The following is a 23,679-nucleotide window of genomic DNA, read 5'->3' on the forward strand; positions in this document are numbered from 1 at the left end:
CAAGAAATCAGCCTCTTGTTTGGATATAAAGCCTTCCGACTCGCCATGTTCCACTAGCGATTTTATCTCGCTTTCCAGATCTTCTGTTGGATCCACCGGTAGTCTGCGGTAGCTGGTTTGGTCTGCTAATAGTCGAAGACATTCTTTTTGATAGGCTGTGCGATCTTGCACTACAATACCTCCGCCCTTGTCTGCAGGCTTTATCACAATCGTGTCGCAGTCTCTCAGGTTATCAAGGGCACTCCTTTCTTCCCTGGTTAAGTTCATAAAGGGTTTTTTTGGCGTAGTTGTCTCAATCTCATTAAAGACGGCCTGCTCAAATGTGGAAATTTCCACTGGAATCAAGTGTGGTGGTGGTAAGAACGTGGACTTATTCCTAAGTCCAGTTTCGTTCATGTCCAGGCTTTCTTCATTATTAGTTTTTTTCTCAAAAAAGGCTTTCAATCGTAGTTTTCGGAAGAAAGACGACAGTTCACAATGCAACTTGAATTTATCAAGGTTAGCAGTGGGTACATACCCCAAGCCTTTGTTCAGTACTGAGTTTTCAGCCATACTCAATTGTCTGCTTGACAGGTTTGTTATCAAGTTTTCCGACTGCTTGGGCCTGCTTGTTGTGGGTTGTTCCTGTTCTTGCTCGCATTCGGATCTTCCGGTGCCCAATGTACTTGGCCCCCTTGATTCTGGGTTTTTCTTCTTCCCCGTCCTCTCCCGCCCCGGTACAAAAAAGGCAGTCTATAGGCATTCGGTTGGAAGAAAGGTTGCTGGAACGGAGGTTGCCAGCCATACATTCCCATATTTTGTGGGTTGTAGTAGGGATCAATATACCCTTGCATCGGTACTGGGTTCATGGGTGGCCAGTTGCCTTGTCCTCTACCCCGTCCTCGCCCTCGTTGTTGTTTAGTGCCTCCGCCACTCGAGTTAGTACTGGTGTTGGAGGTATTACTGGAAGCATTGCTGGAGGCGTCAGAATTATCATCTCCTTTTGACGGCGGTACATATTCAGGATCCGAGTATGGGTAAGCCTTTGTCATGGAGAACCTTTTTAAGTCTTTCTGAAATTTTTGTACTTTCTGTTGTGACAGGTTATCTTTATACTCTGTCATCTCCTTGTTTAGTTCGTCCAGCTTTTTCTTAAAACCTGTGATGGTGGTCTTCATAGTTCCTTCCGCCAGTTGGATATCCACCTGAATTTTTTCAGAGAGTCTTATGGCTGTCTTTAGGATTAAGACTATCCAATCGTGCGTGCAGTGCCACGCTATGGCTGCCCAGTCTTTCCGAAATGCTTCATCCTCAAGAAAGATACGTGGTGCATTAGAAACCAATAGCCCCTTGGGTGCCATGTTATTAGTTAAATATTGTTTGAGTATGGTTCCATGTAGGATGGTTCTGATTCTGTTTTTCTTCAGTTCCGTCAGGTTATCCCAATCTTTTGTCGTGGAAATGCTTTGTGCTATGTTCACATCCGCGAACACTGATAGATCACTCATAATTTCATCAATTTCAGCCGAAGTATATGACAGGCCCTGGTTCTCGGCCATGTTTACAATAGAAATTGCTTGTGTAGTGATATGGTATCTATTGTGTTAAGCACTCTCGCAGCTGTGCGCTGCCTAAATCTTAAATAACAAAGCGAGAGAGTAAGGGATTTTACACTTTATCAATGTGAGTTTGAGAACTCCTGGTCCCCAGAATTACTTACAAAAACAATAAAGGAGTATCCACTCAAAACTAGAGAGAACGTAAAAATGTGTTCCTCTGGATAGGGGCTAGGGTGCTCAGTTCAGCACCATGTGCCTCAGCCTGTTTTTGGATAATGCATATCCTTTTAGAAGACCCCTCACTCACCAACCTAGTTGGTGACATGCTTCATCATTGGGGTCCCACCCCATAGGCCGAGTGCCTATAGGGTGTGCTGCGACACCTGATTACAGTGGAGCTGGTTCGTTTTTTTCTTTTATATGTACAAGACGATCAAACAAGTGGTTTAAAAAGGGCCAACACTACTCACTGCAAGTAATTTATTCTTGAGTGCTTGAACCCTTAATTAAAAACGTGTTGCACCTATGCCTAATTAGGTAGGCTTCGGTGATATAATTAGTGTTTGATAAAAATAGCTAAGTGTGCTATGTGAAGTGTGGTAAATAATAAAATTTAAAAGGGTCTACATGTTTCAACCATCATATCATTAATTGGTTTTCGTCAGGACCATGTGACTGAACTGGGTGGTCCACACACGCTAAGGTGCGTCCTGCCCTAGTCCAGATTAGAGTGCACAAATTGTGGACTCGTGTAAAATAAGTGCTTATTCTTTTGTTCAAAGAAAAAACCTGTAAAAACAGGGAAGCAAAAGACAAACAGGACGGGGTCACATACTAGGGTAGACAATACATATACATCACATTTAACATATATAGCCATACCAAGTCAATAGTAGATGTTAATCCTGGGTTGGAACAGAGGGATTCATCTATTTTATTTACATTGCTACAGTGCTATAGCAGGACTGTGGCTGGTCGCTACTCGGATAATGCCAAAGAAGTGGTGTCGACCTAGTTCTGGCATTTTTGTGAATAGCTCGTGAGAAAATAATAATAATCGGCGTGCTATGAGTGAGTGATCTCTACTTGTGATCACGAAGTGAACGGCTGCTGGAATATGTGGGCAGTCGTGACGTCGCTTTTGGTGAATTGCGACTGGTATTGTTTTTAGCTTACGCTTCTTTGCGGTATTGCCGCTTCATGGGCACCTGCACTTCCAAGACGGCAAGAGTCCGTCTCCTTCAAATCGTTATGTGGAAAGGAGGAAGAAAGGGAAAAGGAAAAATATGCCCAGTTATAGTTGTTTGTGATCAATTGAATTTGTAGCCTTGCCCGTCGGCTTACCAAATCAAAAACACGAGGAACCTCTTGTTCCCGCATTAAAACGGTTGCGCATCACTTACTTGCTGCTTCTGTTCATCAGGCGGTAAACCTACTTGGTTCCGGCTGGTGGTGCCCCGAGGAGTAACCGGTTCTCACTGTGCTTGCCGGTAAAGTATCGCTTGGAGCGCTTCCTGGTTGGGCGTGGCCGTATCACGTGGGGTAGTCACGTGACTCCGCCTTGGCCAACCAGGGAGCTCCGGGGGCGGCGCTTTCAGTTGGTGTCATCTGTATCTGGCAGACGTAGTCAGAGGGTGTCTCTTGTTTACGTTGCCATAGAAACCAATCGTTTACATGATCGATCGTTTCGTTTTAGTTTTTCGAAGGAAATTCCTACATTATTAGGGCTTAAAGGAGGGTAGCTTCATAGCCAGTACAAAAGAGAGGGGCAACTCGTAACGGACCTGCGAACAGAGTCAGGAATTCGATTATTTTAACAGTATATTTATGAAGTCTTCATTTTATGCGATGTTCTGTGCAAATTTCGGTACATCATGATATTTCTTGGGAATAGTGAATCATGCCAATACACTATTCTGTGTCTGGCATAGGGTCGGTGTTGGAACCCCTTTCACAATTCTGTGATGTATTTTTCAAAAAAATGGTACAAAAAACAAGCACCTATCTCCAAGATACAAAAAGTTTACTTCAAATTTTGGATCAACTCACTGTTGCGAATGACACTATATTGGTGAGTTTCGATATAGAAAGCCTGTACACCAGTATTCCCCAAGACGCAACACTGAATGTACTAGGTCGAGCCCTTGCAAAAGAAGAGTGGACGTCAAGAACCCCTAGAGAGTTTGTTCTAGAATGTGCCAGATTGGCTCTCAAAAGAAATTATTTTGAGTTTGAAGGCCAGATTTTCCTACAAACGGGTGGGACATCCATGGGCAGTTCTTTTGCTCCAAGCATAGCGGGACTGTATGTTTACGATTTCGAGGAGAAGTACATCCTTAGTCAAACAAACCCCTATAGCTCAAACATCTTAATATGGCGTAGGTACATTGACGATGTGCTGACCATTTGGAAAGGCACCGAGGACTCTTTGAACTCCTTTTTCAATTGGATAAATACTTGTGATGAACATCTACGCTTCACGTTTGAAAAAAGTCCAGATACACTTGTGTTTCTTGATATAACAATCACAAAAACAGATGGTAAACTAACAACTGTGACCCATCATAAGCCAACTGCGAAAAATAACTTGCTACGCTTCGACAGCTTCCACCCGAGACCTTTGCGTGAAAACCTTCCCTATGGGCAATATCTGAGGCTCCGTAGGAACTGCAGTGAACTGGCTGATTATAAGAACCAGGCAGAGGATCTCACAAAAAAACTGCAGAACCGGGGGTACCCAAAAAAGATTCTCGAGAAGAGCCAAAAACGTGCGCGGAACCAACCACGCTCTGGTCTCTTAGAACATACAAACAAAGCAGCTGGAGAAATACCCCTGACATGTGTTACTACCTATAACACCATTTCCAATGAAGTCTCCCGAATAATAAGGAAACACTGGAATATCTTAAGTACTGGCAACCTGAAATGGGAAAAACCCTTGTTCAGCTTCAAAAGGGCGCAGAGTATAAAGGACAGGGTGGTCAACACAAGACCAATAAAGACAAACCCCGAAAGGGAGACACAAACAACGCTATGGGATTTACCAAGAGTGACAGGCCACTTCAGATGTGGTACCTGTAGTGTCTGCCCCTTCACGAAGAACACAAAAACGTTGCAATTGGAACCAAATAAGACCTGGACTATCAGGAGTCATACAAATTGCAACAGTGAGAATGTTGTCTATATGCTGACATGCCCGTGTAATCTAAGATACGTGGGTATGACGAGCCGAAAAATAAAACTCCGGATAGGAGAACATAGAAGCACTATCAGGTGCCAAAAAACTAACACAAGACTAACTGAGCATTTTCTTGCGAAAGGCCATACACCAGATGACTTAGAATGGACCATCATTGAGCAAGTCAAGCCAGGTACGAATCTGACTAAAAGACTATTTGAAAAAGAGCAAAGATGGGTGTACAGACTGTCTACCCACAAGTCGGGTTTGAATGATAATATCCCGTGGAATAGTGTATTGGCATGATTCACTATTCCCAAGAAATATCATGATGTACCGAAATTTGCACAGAACATCGCATAAAATGAAGACTTCATAAATATACTGTTAAAATAATCGAATTCCTGACTCTGTTCGCAGGTCCGTTACGAGTTGCCCCTCTCTTTTGTACTGGCTATGAAGCTACCCTCCTTTAAGCCCTAATAATGTAGGAATTTCCTTCGAAAAACTAAAACGAAACGATCGATCATGTAAACGATTGGTTTCTATGGCAACGTAAACAAGAGACACCCTCTGACTACGTCTGCCAGATACAGATGACACCAACTGAAAGCGCCGCCCCCGGAGCTCCCTGGTTGGCCAAGGCGGAGTCACGTGACTACCCCACGTGATACGGCCACGCCCAACCAGGAAGCGCTCCAAGCGATACTTTACCGGCAAGCACAGTGAGAACCGGTTACTCCTCGGGGCACCACCAGCCGGAACCAAGTAGGTTTACCGCCTGATGAACAGAAGCAGCAAGTAAGTGATGCGCAACCGTTTTAATGCGGGAACAAGAGGTTCCTCGTGTTTTTGATTTGGTAAGCCGACGGGCAAGGCTACAAATTCAATTGATCACAAACAACTATAACTGGGCATATTTTTCCTTTTCCCTTTCTTCCTCCTTTCCACATAACGATTTGAAGGAGACGGACTCTTGCCGTCTTGGAAGTGCAGGTGCCCATGAAGCGGCAATACCGCAAAGAAGCGTAAGCTAAAAACAATACCAGTCGCAATTCACCAAAAGCGACGTCACGACTGCCCACATATTCCAGCAGCCGTTCACTTCGTGATCACAAGTAGAGATCACTCACTCATAGCACGCCGATTATTATTATTTTCTCACGAGCTATTCACAAAAATGCCAGAACTAGGTCGACACCACTTCTTTGGCATTATCCGAGTAGCGACCAGCCACAGTCCTGCTATAGCACTGTAGCAATGTAAATAAAATAGATGAATCCCTCTGTTCCAACCCAGGATTAACATCTACTATTGACTTGGTATGGCTATATATGTTAAATGTGATGTATATGTATTGTCTACCCTAGTATGTGACCCCGTCCTGTTTGTCTTTTGCTTCCCTGTTTTTACAGGTTTTTTCTTTGAACAAAAGAATAAGCACTTATTTTACACGAGTCCACAATTTGTGCACTCTAATCTGGACTAGGGCAGGACGCACCTTAGCGTGTGTGGACCACCCAGTTCAGTCACATGGTCCTGACGAAAACCAATTAATGATATGATGGTTGAAACATGTAGACCCTTTTAAATTTTATTATTTACCACACTTCACATAGCACACTTAGCTATTTTTATCAAACACTAATTATATCACCGAAGCCTACCTAATTAGGCATAGGTGCAACACGTTTTTAATTAAGGGTTCAAGCACTCAAGAATAAATTACTTGCAGTGAGTAGTGTTGGCCCTTTTTAAACCACTTGTTTGATCGTCTTGTACATATAAAAGAAAAAAACGAACCAGCTCCACTGTAATCAGGTGTCGCAGCACACCCTATAGGCACTCGGCCTATGGGGTGGGACCCCAATGATGAAGCATGTCACCAACTAGGTTGGTGAGTGAGGGGTCTTCTAAAAGGATATGCATTATCCAAAAACAGGCTGAGGCACATGGTGCTGAACTGAGCACCCTAGCCCCTATCCAGAGGAACACATTTTTACGTTCTCTCTAGTTTTGAGTGGATACTCCTTTATTGTTTTTGCATCTGAAAATGACCTGGTTTTGCAAGGGGGTTCACATGAGTTATTGGTCCCGGTCTTGGTAGCCATCTAGGGATACCTAATAAGCCCACACATTTCTGAAAACTAGACACCCTGGGGAGTCCATTGAGGTATGATGCCCCCAACGTTTCACTACCCAGAATCACCTGCAAACCTCAAATTTAGCTGAAAAAATCACTTGTTCCATAAATTGTTGTGCAGGATCACCGTGCCGGCACAAATATCCTACAACCCAGCATTCCCCTTGTTCTCCGAGTAAAATGAACCTCACTTGTGTGGGCGGGCCAAAAGCCTGTGGCTGGGAAGAGCCAAAAACATGGGGATTAAAAGTACAGCACTGCGAATCTAAGCGCTACATTTTTTTAAAAAAATACGTTTTTAGCGGATTAAGCATTTGGCAGCCACACAAGTGAGGTATCAATTTACTTAGTAGACCAAGGGGAATACTACATAGTAGGACATTTGTACCTTCACAGTGATCACACACAAAAATATGTGGAAAAAGTGCTTTTTACAGCTAACTTTGAGGTTTGCAGGGGATTCTGGGCAGGACAACATTGGGGTATCAATGCAAGCCATACCTCACTAGACTTCCCCAGGGTGTCTACTTTTCAGAAATGTGTGGGTTTGGAAGGTTTCCCAAGATTGCCGTGAGCCCCGGGGCAAAATACCAGGCCCCTACCTCTGCAAAACCAGGTAGTTTTATGAGAGGTAATTTTGAAGACTCCACAGTATGATGTGGGCCATTTCCTGTTGCGGCCACTATACCTACCCACAAGAGTGAGGTACCATTTTTATTGGGTGACCTGGGGGAATGCTCGGTGGTCGGACATTTGTGTCAGCCTGTGATCCTACAACTTTCCCACTCAGAAATTTGAGAAACATTTGATTTTTTCCATCAACATTTGAGGTTTGCATGAGATTCTGGGTAGGGAAACGTTGGGGGATCAACGCAAGCCATACCTCCCTGGACTGACCCTGGTCTCTAGTTTTTAGAAATACGTGAGTTTGGTAGGTTTCCCTAGATAGCTGCCAACCCAGGGACCAATAACGCAGATGCCCCCTATGTATCCAAAAATTACCTGGTTATGCAAGGGGGTTCACATGTGTTTTTGGTCCCGGGCTTGGCGGCCATCTGAAAACTAGAGACCCAGGGAAGTCCAGGAAGGTATGGCTTGCGTGGATCCGCCAACGTTTCCCTACCGAGATTTCCCTGCAAACCTCAAATTCTTATTAAAAAATCTAATTCTTCTCAAATTTGTGTGTTGGAAAGTTGTAGGACCACCGGGCTGACACAAATTTCCTACCACCTAGCATTCCCCCAGGTCTCCCGATAATAATGGTACCTCACTCTTATGAGTGGGTCATGTACCCACGACAGGCAAGGGTCCAAAACGTATTGTGGAGACATCAACATTAACTATCACAAAACTGCTTTTGCAAGGGGGGTCACATGCGTTTTTGGTCCCGGGCTTGGCGGCCATCTCGGGTAACCTACCAAACCCACACATTTCTAAAAACTAGAGACCAGAGGGAGTCCAGGAAAGTATGGCTTGCGTTGATCTCCCAGCGTTCCCCTTGTTCTCCCGAGTATAATGATACCTCACTTGTGGGTGGGCCAAAGGCCTGTGACTGGGAAGAGACAAAAACATAGGGATTAAAAGTATTACACCACAAATTGTAGGTGCTACATTTTTACGAAAATATGTTTTTAAAGGATTCTGCATTGGGCAGCCACACAAGTGAGGGATCATTTTACCTGGCAGACCAAGGGGAACGCTACGTGGTAGGACATTTGTGCCGGCACAGTGATCCCACACAAAATGTGTGGAAAAAATACTTTTTTCAGCTAAATTAGAGGTTTGCAAGGAATTCTGGGTAGGTAATCTTTGGGGGATCCACGCAAGCCACATCTCACTAGACTGCCCACGGTGTCTTCTTTTCAGAAATGTGTTTATTTTGGAAGGTTTCTCAAGATGGCCGCGAGCCCCGGGCTAAGAAAACAGGCCCCCCCCCTGCAAAACTAGGTAGTTTTATGATAGGTAATTTTGAAGCCTCCACACTACGATTTGGGCCATTTCCTGTTGCAGCCACTATGCATATCCACACAAGTGTGGTACCGTTTTTTATCAGGAGACCTGTGAGAATGCTAGGTGATAGTAAATATGTGTCAGCCCGGTGATCCCACAACTTTCCCTCACAGAAAAGTGAGGAAATGTGATTTTATTCAGCTAAATTTGAGGTTTGCAGGGGATTCTCTGGAGGAAATCATTGCGGGATCCACACAAGACATACCTCACTGGACCCCCCTCCCCCCGGGGTCTAGTTTTCAGAAATGTGTGGGTTTGGTAGGTTTCCCTAGATGGCTGCTGAGCACAGGGCCAAACACCTAGGTGCCCCCTTGCAAAACCAGGTCTCTTTGTGATAGGTAATTTTGAAGTTTTCACAATACGGTTTGGCCCTTACCTGTCACGGGCACTAGGCCTACTCACACAAGTGAGGTACCATTTGTCTCGGAAAACTTTGGGGAATGCGGGATTATGGAATTTTGTGGACCCACGCAGATTCCAGAACTTTCCATCACAGAAATGTGAGGAAAATGTGTTTTTTGACAAAGTTTGAGGTTTTAAGGGATTCTGGGTAACAGAACCTGGTAAGAGTCAGACAAGTCACCCCATCATGGATTCCCCTGGGTGTCTAGTTTTACAAAATATATAGGTTTGCTAGGTTTCCCCAGGTGCCGGCAGAGCTAGGATTCAAAATCTACAGCTAGGCACTTGGAAAAAAAGAGTCAGCTTTCACTGTAAAAATGTGGTGGGTCCATGTTGCGTTTTGGGCAGTGTGCTGTCGCAGGTACTATGCCTACCCACTCAAGTGAGGTACCTTTTTGATCTGAAGACTTTGGGGAATGTGGGGTGGGTGGGATTTTGTGCATTCACGTAGATACCAGAACTTTTCATCACAGAAATGTGAGGAAAGTGGTTTTTTTTTTGCAAAGTTTGGGGTTTGCAAGGTATTCTGGGTAACAGAACCTGATGAGAGCCGCACAAGTCACCCTGTCCTGGATTCCCCTGGGTGTCTAGTTTTCAAAAATGGTTAGGTTTGCTAGGTTTCCCTAGGTGCCGGCAGAGCTAGGGTTCAAAATCTACAGCTAGGCACTTTGCAAAAAAAGGGTCCGCTTTCACTGTAGAAATGTTGTGTGCACGTTGTGTTGTGGGACGTTTCCTGTTGCGGGCACTAAGCCTACCCACACAAGTGACGTACCATCTTTATCGGAAAACTTTGGAAAATGCGGTGTGGGTGCAATTTTGTGAATCTATGCAGATCCCAGAACTTTCCATCACAGAAATGTCGGGAAAATGTTTTTTTTTTAACTATGTTTGAGGTTTGCAAGGGATTCTGGGTAACAGAACCTGCTGAGAGTCACACAAGTCACCCCATCCTTGATTCCCCATGGTGTCTAGTTTTCAAAAATGTACAGGTTTGCCTGGTTTCCCTATGTGCCGGCTGCGCTAAGGCCCAAAATCCACAGGTAGGCACATTACTAAATATAAGTCTGTGCCTAGTGGGCTTTCTGCCGCCCTGGGGGAGGAATGGGGTGGGTGGGGAATGTTTGCCCTGATATGCCCCAAAGGGGGGCAGAAAGACGGTGGTAGTTTTTTTGGGGGGTGGGGGCTTTGGTATGCCCATTCTGGGCAGTCCCAACCCCCACGCATAAAAAAGCCACAGTAATAGCTGGTGCCTAGTGGGCTCTCTGCTGCCCCCTGGGGGGCAGATTAGGGGCTACTGCCAACATCTGTCTCCTGAGAGGCTGAAAGTGTGGCATTTTTTGGGCAGTGGTGGGGGCATTGGTTTACCCATTATGGGCAGCCCACACCCCTAAATTAAAAAAAATATATATTCCCTGATGCCTATTGGGCTTTCTGCCCCCTCTCCGGGAAGGGGTTAAGGGGCTTTTGCCCCTGACTGCCTCCCGAGGATGGCAAAAGGACCGTGGCATTTTTTTGGGGGGTGGGGGCATTGGCATGCCCATTCTGGGCAGCCTCGACCTCTACATATATAAAAAATAAATCCCTTGTGGCTTGTGGGCTTTCTGCCCCCCCGCAGGGCAGATCAGGGGCTACTACCCCATCTGCCTCTTGGGGGGGCATAAAGACTGTGGCATTTTGTTTTGTGGGGAAAGGATCATTGGCATGCCCATTCTGGGCAGCCCCCACCCCAAACTTTGGAAAAAGAAAAATCCCTGGTGCCTAGTAGGCTACCTGCCCACCCGGTGGGCAGATAAGGGGCTATTACCCCATATGGCTCCTAAGGGGGGGGCAGAAAGACTGTACCATTTTATTTGGGTGGTGGCATTGGCATGCCCATCCTGGGCAGCTCCCACTCCTATGTATAAAAAATTAAATAAAAACTGGTGCCCAGTGGGCTTTTTGCCCCACCGGGGGCAGATCAGGGACTATTGCCCCCATATTTGGGGGGGTAGGTTGGGTGCATTGGGATGCCCATTCTGGGCAGCCCCAACCCCTGGCCTATAAACAAATTTATCCCTGGCACCTAGGGTGCTTTCTGCCCCCCGGGGGGCAGAAAGAATGTCTGTGTAAAATCCATGGAGGAGCAAAGGCCCTTGCCCAAGGACGCTCCCCCCTGTCTGGTGCTAGTGGGTGGATCCCTGCTTGCGGATCTCCCTCCTGTGGTGATCCCCAAGTAGGCATCCACTAGGGGAAGGTACAATTGGAAAGGGGAGATTCCCCCCTTTCCAACTATACCCCTCCCATGTGGTTCGATGCTCATGGGGCTGAGATAGCCCCACAAGCACCGAAACTGTGAAACTGAAACTAATTTAATTTTTGTTTTCATTTTAATGACGACAGCACGCTATGCGTGTGATCGTCATTACAATGAAAACTCCTAATAGGCCTCGGGGGTTGAGGAAGCTCTTCCCCACCTCCCAAGGCAAAAAAAGGGAAATCCCTCTGCTTTCTGCAGCAGAGGGATTTTCTGTGCCTGTACTCATGATTGAATGGTTCCGTCATGAGCACAGGAGCACTGGTGCTCATGACGGAACCATTCCATAATGAGCACCCAAAGGGTTAGAGATCAGTACTCACTCCCACAGAGAATAGCAAAGGAGATTGTGTCACGTCTCACTTGGTATGGTCAGCTGTGTAGGCCTCTGGAAGCGTGTTGTGTCCCTGTAGCTCAAACAGGACGTTCGGAATCACTTCTGGGGTCCTGGGTTCAAGGCAAGGAGATCTGATCTTCCTTCTTCAGACAGCATCACACCAGGGCAGGCATCTTCTGAAGTCAGGAAGGGCTGGGGTACAGCCGTCAAGCTCCATTTTGAAGCTCAGGAAGAGGTTGGTACCACCCCCTCCCCCTCCCCAAGACAATCTGCTCAGGATTGGAATACCCTTCCCCACACTCAAGACCCTTTTGTCCCTTGTCTGGGAGGTATACACATCACACCACAGAAGAGCTATTAACAGTCATGTGACCCTGGCAAAAAGACAGATTTGATTTAAGCAGGAAAATGCCAAATTTCTAAAAATGGCATTTTCAAAATAGTAAGTTATTTTCAGAATTTACTTTTTAAAAGTATTTTAAACTTCAGTTCCAGTTAGTGGAAAATATGTTCCTCCAGCTGTTCTCAAACTGAAGTTATCAATTAATAAATGTTATGGAGGTAAACTAGCATTAGCCTATAGGAGGCTAGCCTTCTCTCTGTAAAAAATGACTTTGGGTTATTTTTCACTGCCAGGACATGGAAAACTAAAGCACACATGTCCGACTTTTTATTTACCATCCACCTGGCACTAAAAGCTTTTACAGCCTACTTCTCTGTGACTTTTGAGTATTAAAAATGGAAGGTTTTGTCCTGGCAAAAGGTTTATTGTGCCAGCTCGAATGGCAGTTTAAAACTTGGCAGTGGCAGGGCTGAGACATGGTTTACTTTAGTGGTTGTCACAAAGTGCTAAAGCCAAGTGGCAGAATTAAATTTAAAGGTCCTGTGTACATGAAATTAAATTTATTGGGGACTTATTAGTAAATTATATATGCCAATGAGGTGTATACATATTTTATCATATTTGGGAAGAAGAGCAGAAGCACTTTACTGCTGGTTAGAGTTCAGCAAAAAATATGGTAGTGAAGAAAAAACCCATGGGGAATACCACGCAAAGCATGTTCATTTCCAACAATAAACAATTATGTAAGTATTCTTTTTTGAGCCCTTAATGCCATTTTAGGAAAACATTGCTTTTGAACTAAAAGAAATGCAGTAACTATCATTGGTGAATCATGTTACTTCGGAGACACGCCACTTCCAAGTTTGGGAAGTGCTGCTTTTATGCTGTATGCACCCGGGCCCTGTGGGCTCAAAGCACCACTTATAAGTACATTAGCGAATTCATAGTTTTATAACCATGTAAAAAGTGTTTACTTTGGAAGCTCGCTACAGTACCTTCTAACAGTGGCTTGTATAGCGTAGTCCTGATGTCATATTTTTTTGATTCACTTATTGTGGATGGATGGTGGGGTAAATCGATACTGCAGTCCATATGCGACACCTGAATTTAAAGACACGTGCGAACTTTCTGCATCTTATTACTATTAATTAAGAGTAACTCTGCCAAATTCTTCGCATTTTAGACACAGGTCCCAAGAATCACAAGCTACTCCTAAAAAATGTGTTTTGGACCATTCACAAAGGTGAAGCAGTGTCCTGTGGAACCCCTCCGTTTGGGAATAGGCTACCACCTCCTTTGAGGTGTCAGTAAAATATTCATGCTTTGCAACTGCATTTCAGACATAAAACATTAACACATACCATAAGGAATCACTATTTGGAAAGTGATTCCCTAAACTAGTCTCTTTCAAATAGTGACATTTAATGGAAAAGGGTCAACAATTAGAACAGTCTCATTTGTTCTCAGGGTTATCACACAAAGGCAACTGCAAACTGTATCACAAAGGCCTCTTTGAGCGATTTGCCAAAAACTAATCTCTTTGCAGTTGGCTACAAATGAAAAGTAAAGCTCAAATTACAATGTGATCGAGAGGGCTTGCAGCTACAAGAGAGACACAGATGAGAATACAGTGAAAAGGAACGCAAACAATCAACGATTCTCAGTAAAGTGACCGAATCCACATCTTGAAGTCACTAGGCCTTTCAAATCATATGTTTCATGTGAAAACAACAGCTTACACTGATATGTTTTGCTTTTCAGTTTCAGGAATATATGTGAAGCAAATGTTTTTCGCTTATCGTAGCGAAACAAAATTGAAAAAGCTAGAGTGAAAGACAAATATATTCATTTTGATAATATAAAAACTATTAAGGCAACCGCATTTTAAATATTACCCAGGTCAGACAATAATGCACATATTATGAGCAGTCTGGAGGCGGATTATGTTTATGTATTTATGTTGAAGTTTATAAAGCACTGTGGGTCCTATTTACAAGCGAAGTGGCAGAGTGAGGTGTTAGCCTTCCTGGCTTAACGCCTCAGTCCGCCACTGCAAAAACGCAGGGCTGCACCATATTTACAAAAATATGTGCAGCCCTGCGCTTACCCCTGTGCTGGCGCTACACTTAGCAGCCTAGCGCCAGTGCAGGCACCCTTGCACCACAGTGCAAGGGTGTCTGCGTGCAGGGGAAGATTGTTCCCCTTTCTGCGCATAAACAATCTTTAAATGCTGTTTTGTACCTTCTTTGTGTGCTGCTTAATGCAGCACACATAGAAGTTGCAATTCTGCTTTTTTTTAAATGATTGTTTATGTGCAGGAAGGAGGAACTTCCTGTACATAAATAATAATTGGCCTTTTTCTGTTTTCATGTGTGCTGTGTTGTGCAACACACATGAAGACAACAAAAACGAGCGCCAGGGTAAGACCAGGTTTTCCCTGGTCTTTTTTATGGTGCTGCCTTCTGTTCACGCCGCCCTTGTAAATAGGGGGATGCCCCAGTATCAATGGGTGTTGCGGTTGAACACCCATTGCCCTCCCCTTTCACGCTAAGCATAACGTGACGCTGCCTTGTAAATAAGGCAAAGTCCGTATCGCCACAGAAACGTCGTAAAAAGTGATGTTCCAAGAAATAGGGGCTTGTAAACATGCCCCTCTGTGTTGCCTATCCAATCCTTTAAAGCATTGCAAACACGTAAAAATGCCCCTCCCCATAGCACCTGTGTTAGACCTGTCATTATTTGGGTGGTCTTACCTCAAACTTTATGCATTACTCCTCCATTTTTTGCTGAACTCGCTCTTGTTGGGATTAAAGTGCTTGTGCTCACTCCCTAAAATATGGTAACTTTGGCTTACACCCAACTGGCACATTTAATTTGCTTGTAAGTTCCTAATAAAGTAGAACTACATGAACCGAGGGCCTTTAAATTAAATACCACCAGTGGATATGCAGCACTGATGCGCCACCCACTTAAGTAGCCCTTTAAACATGTCTCAGGTCTGCTATTGCAGCCTAATTTGTGCAGTTTTCATCTGTTTTTCCAACCTTGAAACACGAAACTTTTTGCCAGGCCTAAACCTTCCTTTTTGATACATGTAAGTCACCCCTAGGCTAGGACCTACACAGTCCAAAGAGCAGACTGAAATGTATGTAAAAAGTTGGACATGTACCTTTAAGATTTACATGCCCTGGTAGTGAAAAACTCATACATTCGTTTTTCACTACTGCAAGGCCTACAGCTCTTCTAGGATAACATTGGGTTACCTTATTACATTTAATGAGTGACCTATTGTTACACCGGTCAGCCTTAGGATGGTCTCCCCCCAAACTTGCTGTCTCTCCTCCTCCATGTTGCTGAACCTCTTTTTGTTGGCCTTAGGACTCTGAGCACATTACCACAGTTAACCAGTGCTGAGGTGCTTGGGCTCTCTCCCTAAAACAAGTTTGATTGACTAATACCAAATTGGCATGTTTCATGTACTTATAAGTCACTAGTAAAGTGGTACTACATGTACCCTGGGTCTGTAAATTAAATGCTACTTGTGGGCCTGCAGCACTGATTGTGCCACCCACTTAAGTAGCCCTTTAAACATGTTTCCTGCCTACCAATGCAGCCTGTGTGTATGCAGTTTTTTGTTTTGCTAAACTTGGCAAATAGATATATATGGCACAAGAATGGTACAGTACAGGGTGAAATATGACCAACCAGAATGAGAATACATAAACGGTTTAACACAGAGAACGCTGGCACAGTTAAGGTATCATGATTCACAATGATCTTAAAGCATTAGACCCAGCCATTACCCCCATTTCCAATCATGTTTTTGGGGATAACCCTGTGCTTCAAAGACCACGCGTTCCTGCTGAGCGCACCAGTCTACACCACGCATCCACTGAGGAAGAGTCGGAGAGTAAGAGACAACCACTTTGCAGCTATATGTTTCGCAACCAGGAGGGAAATGCCAAGAAATGCTCTTTCAGCCCTTGTGCCACCAGTGCCCTCAAACACCCTGAGGAGAATTAATAGGGTGAGAGGGGAACCACCCACCTGGAAACATCGAAGAGGTCTTGGGTCACTCCAGTCCAATAGCAATGTATTACTGTACAAGTCCATACCATCTGGCAAAAATCTGCCGACCCGATTCCGCAACGCAGACTAGTAGATTTAGGGTGAAGGCCTGCCCCGTAAAGGCAGGTGGGAGAGAGACATGCAAAAATAAACATAATATGTCAGCACCAATCGCAGTCTTGAGGAGATTGTAAATTTATGAGGGGCCATCAGGCTGTACCACCAATCCTCCTCTTCCATGGGGCCCACTCATCTCTCGCAACAGGGTTTAAGTTGTTCTAGAGAACCAGCGACTTAATTATAAGGGTAAAATAAATCTGGGAAATGCCTCTGCGCCCCAGTTTTGCCTCCAAGAGGTTTATTTATTTTATTTTTATTTATTTTGAAAGTTTTATATAGCGCGAACAAGATCTTTACAGATATCAGAGCGCTTTACAGAGAAAGGCAGCAGCGTGTGAGTATATAACAATTGGGGTGGGGAAGATACATGTGGGAACATAGTCAGCCAGATACATCAGTAATGAAACAGATACAAATAATTAAAAGCGTAAACACTCAGGCAGGTCAATAATACGAGTCATACAACAAGCATAGAAGATCAGTATAACTGAAGGGTACAACGTCTGTAAAATCATCCCCAAGAACAATTCAAGTGTATTTAGCCATGAGGATAGCTTTTACTTCTTTCTTAAAAAGTATGGTAGAGGAGATGAGCCTGATTTCAGGGGGGAGTGAGTTCCAGATCCTGGGCGCCATTCCTGAGAAGGAGCGTTTATACGTTTTTTCCTTGCGGAACCTTTGGGGCTTTAGCAGGAGATTGTTTGTGCCTCTGGTCTTTCTAGAGCCTCCAGATATCGTCAACTTCTGGGCGAGGTATCCGGGTGAACTCAGGTGGACAGCCTTGTGCGTGATGCAGGCGATTTTCAGATGTATTCTGACTTCAAAAGGCAGCCAATTCAGGGCTCTCAGGTCGGGGGAAATGTGTGAGTGTTTTTTTGATCCGGTGATGAGTCTCGCTGCGGCGTTTAGAGAAGCTCTTATGGGTGCCGTGGTAGTTAGTGGGAGACCGCAGAGGGCGATGCTGCCGTAATCTATTCGGGGGATGACTAGAGCTTGTACCGCAGTTTGGAAATCTTTGGCTGGAAGGAAGGGTTTGAGTTTCCTTAAGGTATTGATCTGATAGTTTGCCCCCTTAGTTGCTTTGTTGATGTGCTCCTGCATGTTGAGGTTGGTGTCAAGTGTTATGCCTAGCGATTTTGCTGAGTCCACGATGGTGGGTTGAACATTGAGTGCCGTTAGGATTTAAGCCAGATTTGAGTGGTATTGGACTTCGCAGGAGGTGAGATCAGGAGGAACTCCGTTTTAAGAGCATTGAGTTTGAGATGATTAGCGGCCAACCATGATTGGGTGCTTCTGATCGTTGAATTCAGGAGCATAATGTCTTTGGTTGATTGCACTTTGAGATAGAGTTGGGTGTCATCGGCGTACATGTGGAATTGAACATTGGATGCTTGTAGCAAGGTGGTGAGAGGTTCCATAACTAAGTTAAACAAAGTTGGGGATAGGGAGGATCCTTGTGGGATGCCTAGCGATACCGGTATAGGCGAAGACAACACGTTGTTACTCTTGAATTTCTGCGTTCTGTTGTGTAGAAAGGACGTGAACCATTTGAGCACTGTTCCAGATATACCCATTCTTGTGTTTAGGAGCTCGAGTAAGTTCTCATGTTTGACGGTGTCGAATGCAGAAGAGAGATCAAGAAGGATAAGGAGGCAGGTATCGTTTTGATCCAGGATTTGGAGGGCGTCGTCAATTATGTGAATCATAGCAGTTTCTGTACTGTGGTCCGCTCTGAAGCCTGATTGATTAGGGTTGAGTAGATCAAACTGATTAATGTGTCTAGTCAATTGAGTTTGTGCGCATTTTTCCAGCAGTTTGGCAAGGGTCGGAATATTGGTAATGGGACGGTAATTATTTAGATCAGAGGGGTCGGCTGTAGGTTTCTTTAGTAGTGGTGTGACTTGTCCAACTTTGAGGGAGTCAGGAATGGTCCCTTGTTGGAGTGAGCTGTTGATAATTTTAGTCCAGAGTGGGAGGAGCGACGGGGTAAGGTCTTTGACCGCGTTGGCAGGAAGGGGGTCCGTGAGGTGGTTGGCTGGTTTCACAGTGCTGAGCAGTCTAGCAATTTCTTCTTCCGAGTAGGTGGCAAAGGATGACCATGTAGCATTGTTTTTTGGTTCAGTGGGTGCTGTGCAGAGGGGTTTGGGGTAGAGACTTAAGTCAATGCGGAGATCGTTCTTTATGTTGTCTGTTTTCTGGATAAAGAAGGAGGCGAAGTCTTCACAGGAGGGTGCTTCGCCCAGGGTGCTGAGTGGTTGGGGTTGTTCCTTGGATTGTGTTCTGATTAGGTCAAACAGCTTTCTCGGACGATTTTTGGCTTGGTCAAGCTGGCGGCTGCAGAAATCTGATTTTGAGCGTTTTATTTTCCTGAAGTAGGCATTCCTCTTTTTCTTCAGCGCTTTTAGATGCAGTGCGGAGGGAACTGATCTCCAGGTGCGCTCTGCCATTCGCATGGCCCGTCTTTCGTCATTGAGACTCCCGTTGTACCAAGGGTTGGACATTTTTGTGGATGCTCTTTTTAGTTGCATAGGTACAGCTTCGTTAACTATAGAGGTCATAGCGTTGAGATAATGATTCGTCAAGGATTGTACATCCGTAACGCCATTGAGAGGAAGTAATATATTGCAGCTGTTTGGCGGGGCAGAAAGTTTGGGTTGAGTTTTTTCAGGTCTCTTTTCCAGACTTTGGGCTTTAAGGATTGAACCGGGTTAAATTTGACTTTTTCGTTGATGAAGAAAGTGACAATGTGATGATCTGACCAGTCACAGGGTTGGATAGATTCGAGTTGGATAGAGTCCTCTTTGGAGATGATAAGGTCGATGATGGAGCCTTTCTCGTGGGTCGGGCTGTTGCAAATTTGGGTGAGGTCAAGGGCGTCGAGGAAGTTTTTAAGACTATTTACCACCGCGTCATTATGATCGTTCCAGTGAAGGTTGAAGTCGCCAAGGTATATTTGTGTGAGTTGTCGCCCTGAATTGGTTGTGATCAAATCCATGATTTGTTGCGAGAAGGTAGAATTGTCCCCTGGTGGGTGGTAAATGCCGTGAAGAGAGCATATCGGTTTGCCCCCGCTGATAATATTGAGGCAAATGTATTCACAGGAGGTTGGGGAGGGTAGGGAAGGAGAGGTTACTTTCAAGACAGAGAGGTTACTCCTGTGTATACATGCAATCCCCCCACCTTTTTGACCAACCCTGTCTAGTCTGGTGATGTGGTAGTTAGGGGGAACCAGAATGTCCAATATGGGTGTAGAAGATTCAGTTAGCCAGGTTTCAGTCATGATGATTAGGTCAAGGTCTAGTGATAATATGAGCTCAGCGATTGCAGAGGAATGCCTAGAGGCCGATCTGCAGTTGAGGAGGGTGCATTTGAGACGGGGTGTGTCGAGGGTGGAAGGGGGTTCTAGAGAGAGGGGGACTTTTCTCAGGTTGCTCAGGGTAGAAATTCTGTTGTTTTGTGTGGGGGCTCTAAGGGGATTTGGATGAATCGTTGGGATGGCGTGGAGTGTGGAGGGTATGTTGGTAAGGGGAGCTGGGTCGTAGGAGCGGAGGAGGGTAACTGTGTCAAGGTCCGATAGTGTGTTGCAGGAGCGATGCGGACGGTTTTCCCGATTGCGAACAGGGATTGTGGTCCAGTGCGGGGGGCGTTGAGTGCGCGAGTCAGCCAACCCAGTGGTGGTCCTGTTAGGAAGGGTGGGGCTGGTGAAGGCGGGTGCGGGGTGTCTGGGATGTGTGCTGAGTAATTGTTTGATGATGTGAACGTCTTGTTTGAGCTTGAGGAGGCTGGTGGGTGAGGAGTGACTGGAATGCGTGCAGAGTAGTTGTTTGATGATGTGAATGTCTTCTTTGAGCTGGAGGAGGGAGGCCATAACGTAGTCTAGTGTGGTATTTGTGTTTGTAGTGGGTATTGGCAGGTTGTGGGAGGATGACATAGTATGGAGGAGGGTATTGGTGGTAGGTGGAGAGTGCATGGTGGAGGATGGGCGTGTGTTAGCGGTGATGGGGACGCCTGTAGGGTGATGGGGGGTGAGAATGGGAGGGGAAGTGTGAATGTGCGTTGTTCTATTTTGTGGAGTCGACGTTGGGTTGATAGCGACATGCTCAGTGTGGGTTGTTAATGGGTGGAGGTGGGGGCTAAGAGTGGGGAGGAATAAGGGGTGGGGTTTGTCTGTGTGCGTGTCGGTCTGGTGCTGAACTCTGTTGGGCGTATTGTGAGTGGGAGCTGTGGTGTCATGGGTGAGAAGAATGGGCATGTGGGCTGGTGAAAGGGGGGAGGGGGGACTGTTGGTGTGCGTGGGTGACCTAACTGTGACTGTGGTTGAGGGGTGTGAGGTATCAACCGCAGGTGGGTGTATGACTGTGGTGCCGGTGGTGGAGGAGAGGTGCGTGATCTTTTGTGGCAGAGGTAGGTTAGAGGCGTTGTGGTTGGGGGCTGTGTTGTCAGGGGAGGGAGGAATGGGAGTGGTATGACTGGAGGTCAGGGTGTTGGTGGGACGGGAGGGGGTGCGGCTGGTTTGTGCCGGGGGTGGCATCTGAGTCTGTGATTAAGGAGTTTGAAGTGGTTGCAGTAGGAGGGTGGATGACGGCGGTACCGGTGGTGGAGGAGAGGTGCGTGTCATTTAGGGACTGAGTTGTGTTGGCATCGCTATGGTTGGGGGGTGTGAGGTCAAGGGTGAGCGGATTGAGTGGTGTCCGTGTATTGGAGAGGTGCTGTACGAAAGTGGGGAACAGGTTGTCTAGTAATTCCAGGTTCCTGTCAGTGGATTGGATTAGGACAATCCCATTGTTATAGATAGTGATGGAGGTTCTGCCTGGGAAGAGTAGGGATGGTGTGATGGAGAGTGTTTGGCCGTGAGCGGATTTCCTGGAATTGGATACGGTGAGTAGAGAGAGGAACGTTTTTCTCCATTGAGCTCTGCGTGCGGTGTGGAAGATGATATCAATGTTTACGTCACCAATGACTGGTGAGTAGTAGGTGTCTGCAAAGGGTGTTTCAGGGTGAGACCTCAGTAAGTTGTGTTTAAAGCGTTTAGCTGCTTTTTTGGTGAGTGCGGGTGGGTAGTTGATTCTGTATGTGTGCTTGCCGATGAGCTCCATGTTGGGGGGTTGTAGTCGGCAGTTGTTGGAGGGTGTCCAGTAATCGCCGGTTGCATGGAATGAATGTGACCCTAGTGGACAACTAAAGTGTATGCTGTAGTAGTCAATGCAGATAGGGGTAGGATCTGTAGTGGGTACGGGTTGCCCAGGTGTAGGATGCACAGTAATGATATATGGGAGCAGAATACAAACACTTAAGCTAATACACAATCGCATATAACAACAGTGACATTGATGAGCAGCCAGAGTATATGAGGTAATAATTGGTGTCTAAAGGAATGAAGCTTGAAATGGGGGCAGGTTACATAAGTGTGGCAGGTCAAAATGTGCAATTATTCGGAGCATTACAGTGAGGTCATCGTGGGTCACACAGGTACAACATAAAATATAGGTTTAACACTGATGGTATATTGGACTGAAATACCGATGCAGATAGTAAAGTGCCTGAGTCAAAAGAGACAATAGTGAAAAGTCAAAGAAGAGTGTTTCAAAATAGATGAGGTACATGAGTCAGTAGCAAGATAGAGTTGCAACAAAAGCTATGTGCTATAAACAATAGTGAGTAGTCAAAATAAGTGAGGTATATGAATCAGTAGCAAAATACAATTGCAACCTACAAATTACATGAGATCTAAAGTGACAATAGTGAGCAACCAAAATATATGAGGTAGCAATTGGTGTATAGAGGTGCAGAAAAAGTGGGATGTGCAGTATACCATTAAGAAAAAGGACATATAATCACACCGTAAAAGGCAGACACCCTATCATTAGGATTATAGCCATATAATATCACCGTAAAATGCAGACACCCTATCATAATCTTGCGTGTAAGCATATGATGCAAGGTCTGGGGTAACGTTGGTACATTACAGGTGACTAAAAAGTGAGGTGTGCAAGATACAAATAGGCATCTCCAAAAAGTACCACTGTAATAAGGCAGACATTTAAACGTGAGTGATGACTAGTCCATGATGGTCGCCAAGGATAAGGATAGACAGTCCAAGATGGCAGAACCGCTAGAGGAGATAGAGATATTAGTCCTCTGTCTGCTGCTCTTCCTTTGAGAACAGGGAAGGGCTGTTTCACTTTCCGTTAGTGCAGGCACTGCTCATAGCATGCTGAGAGGGAGGCTTATCTCTACTTCTGGTGAACTTGTGTGGAGGAGTTGAGCTGCAGGGCCTCATGGACATCAGGGGCGTCGGTAGGATTTATTACTACAGTTTTATGGCCCCAGCCATTTTGAACAATGGAGATAGTTTAAAATGTGGGTAGGCGGGAGGGGTGGAATAAATACCTTATGTACCAGCTGCACCGCGTGTATGCTGAGTTTGCCAGCCGGGATTGTCCATTTGCTGTTGCCCCAAATTGTATACAGGGCTGGGGGTCCTTCTCTCAGCCCTCCGTTGACTCTGTCACTTCAGCCTCCGGTGTCAGGCTCCACTTATCAGGCGTCCCTGCTGATCCCACCTGGTCCCGTTGGTGTGCCGCGTCCAAGGTCTGAGGTGCAGGCTGATCGCCGCACCGGTACACCAGCCCCCATCTGCCGAGGAACTGGGAGCGGGGAACGAGAGGGGGGGCCCTCTCACAGCCCTCAATGCCGTCAATGCCGTCACGCTTCCCCTGCTGTTGAGCCGGCGATACTGCTTGGGTGCTTCCCCAGTAATCCCTGCCTCACCGACACAGCAGCCCACGTCACTGCCGCGGGGCGGGCGGGGGTGGGGGGGGGTCTCCCGGTCCACCGAGGGCGCCGCAATTATTATGATGTGATGCGGGCGGCTCCTCTCTGCAATTCCCCGCCAGTCGCCGCCAGTCGCAGCAGCCGGCGCACCAACTCGCGCCTCTGCCTTGGAGCGGTCGGGGGGCGGGGGGCCTCACTCACCTCCCCAGTGCCGCTGCGAGTCCTCTTCTGTGATGTGTGCCGAACACCAGGCAATCCGCAGTGCAGGTAGCACGGTGCACTCCGCAGGTTCCCGGAGCCCCTGCCGCCCAGTCCCGGCGACGCGACGGGGGAAAGTCCAGAGGCAAGCTCGTGGGGCTTTGCAGACACCCAGCATCAACCCAGCCTGACTCTTCAGCCCGCTCTGACTGCAGTCTCCCGGCGTCCGGTCTCGGCGTCGCGATGTGTCCAGTGGCAGGTCGCGGTGCTCCCCA

This window comes from Lissotriton helveticus, chromosome 1_1 (assembly GCF_964261635.1).
Source record: "Lissotriton helveticus chromosome 1_1, aLisHel1.1, whole genome shotgun sequence".
Lineage (NCBI taxonomy): Eukaryota > Metazoa > Chordata > Amphibia > Caudata > Salamandridae > Lissotriton > Lissotriton helveticus.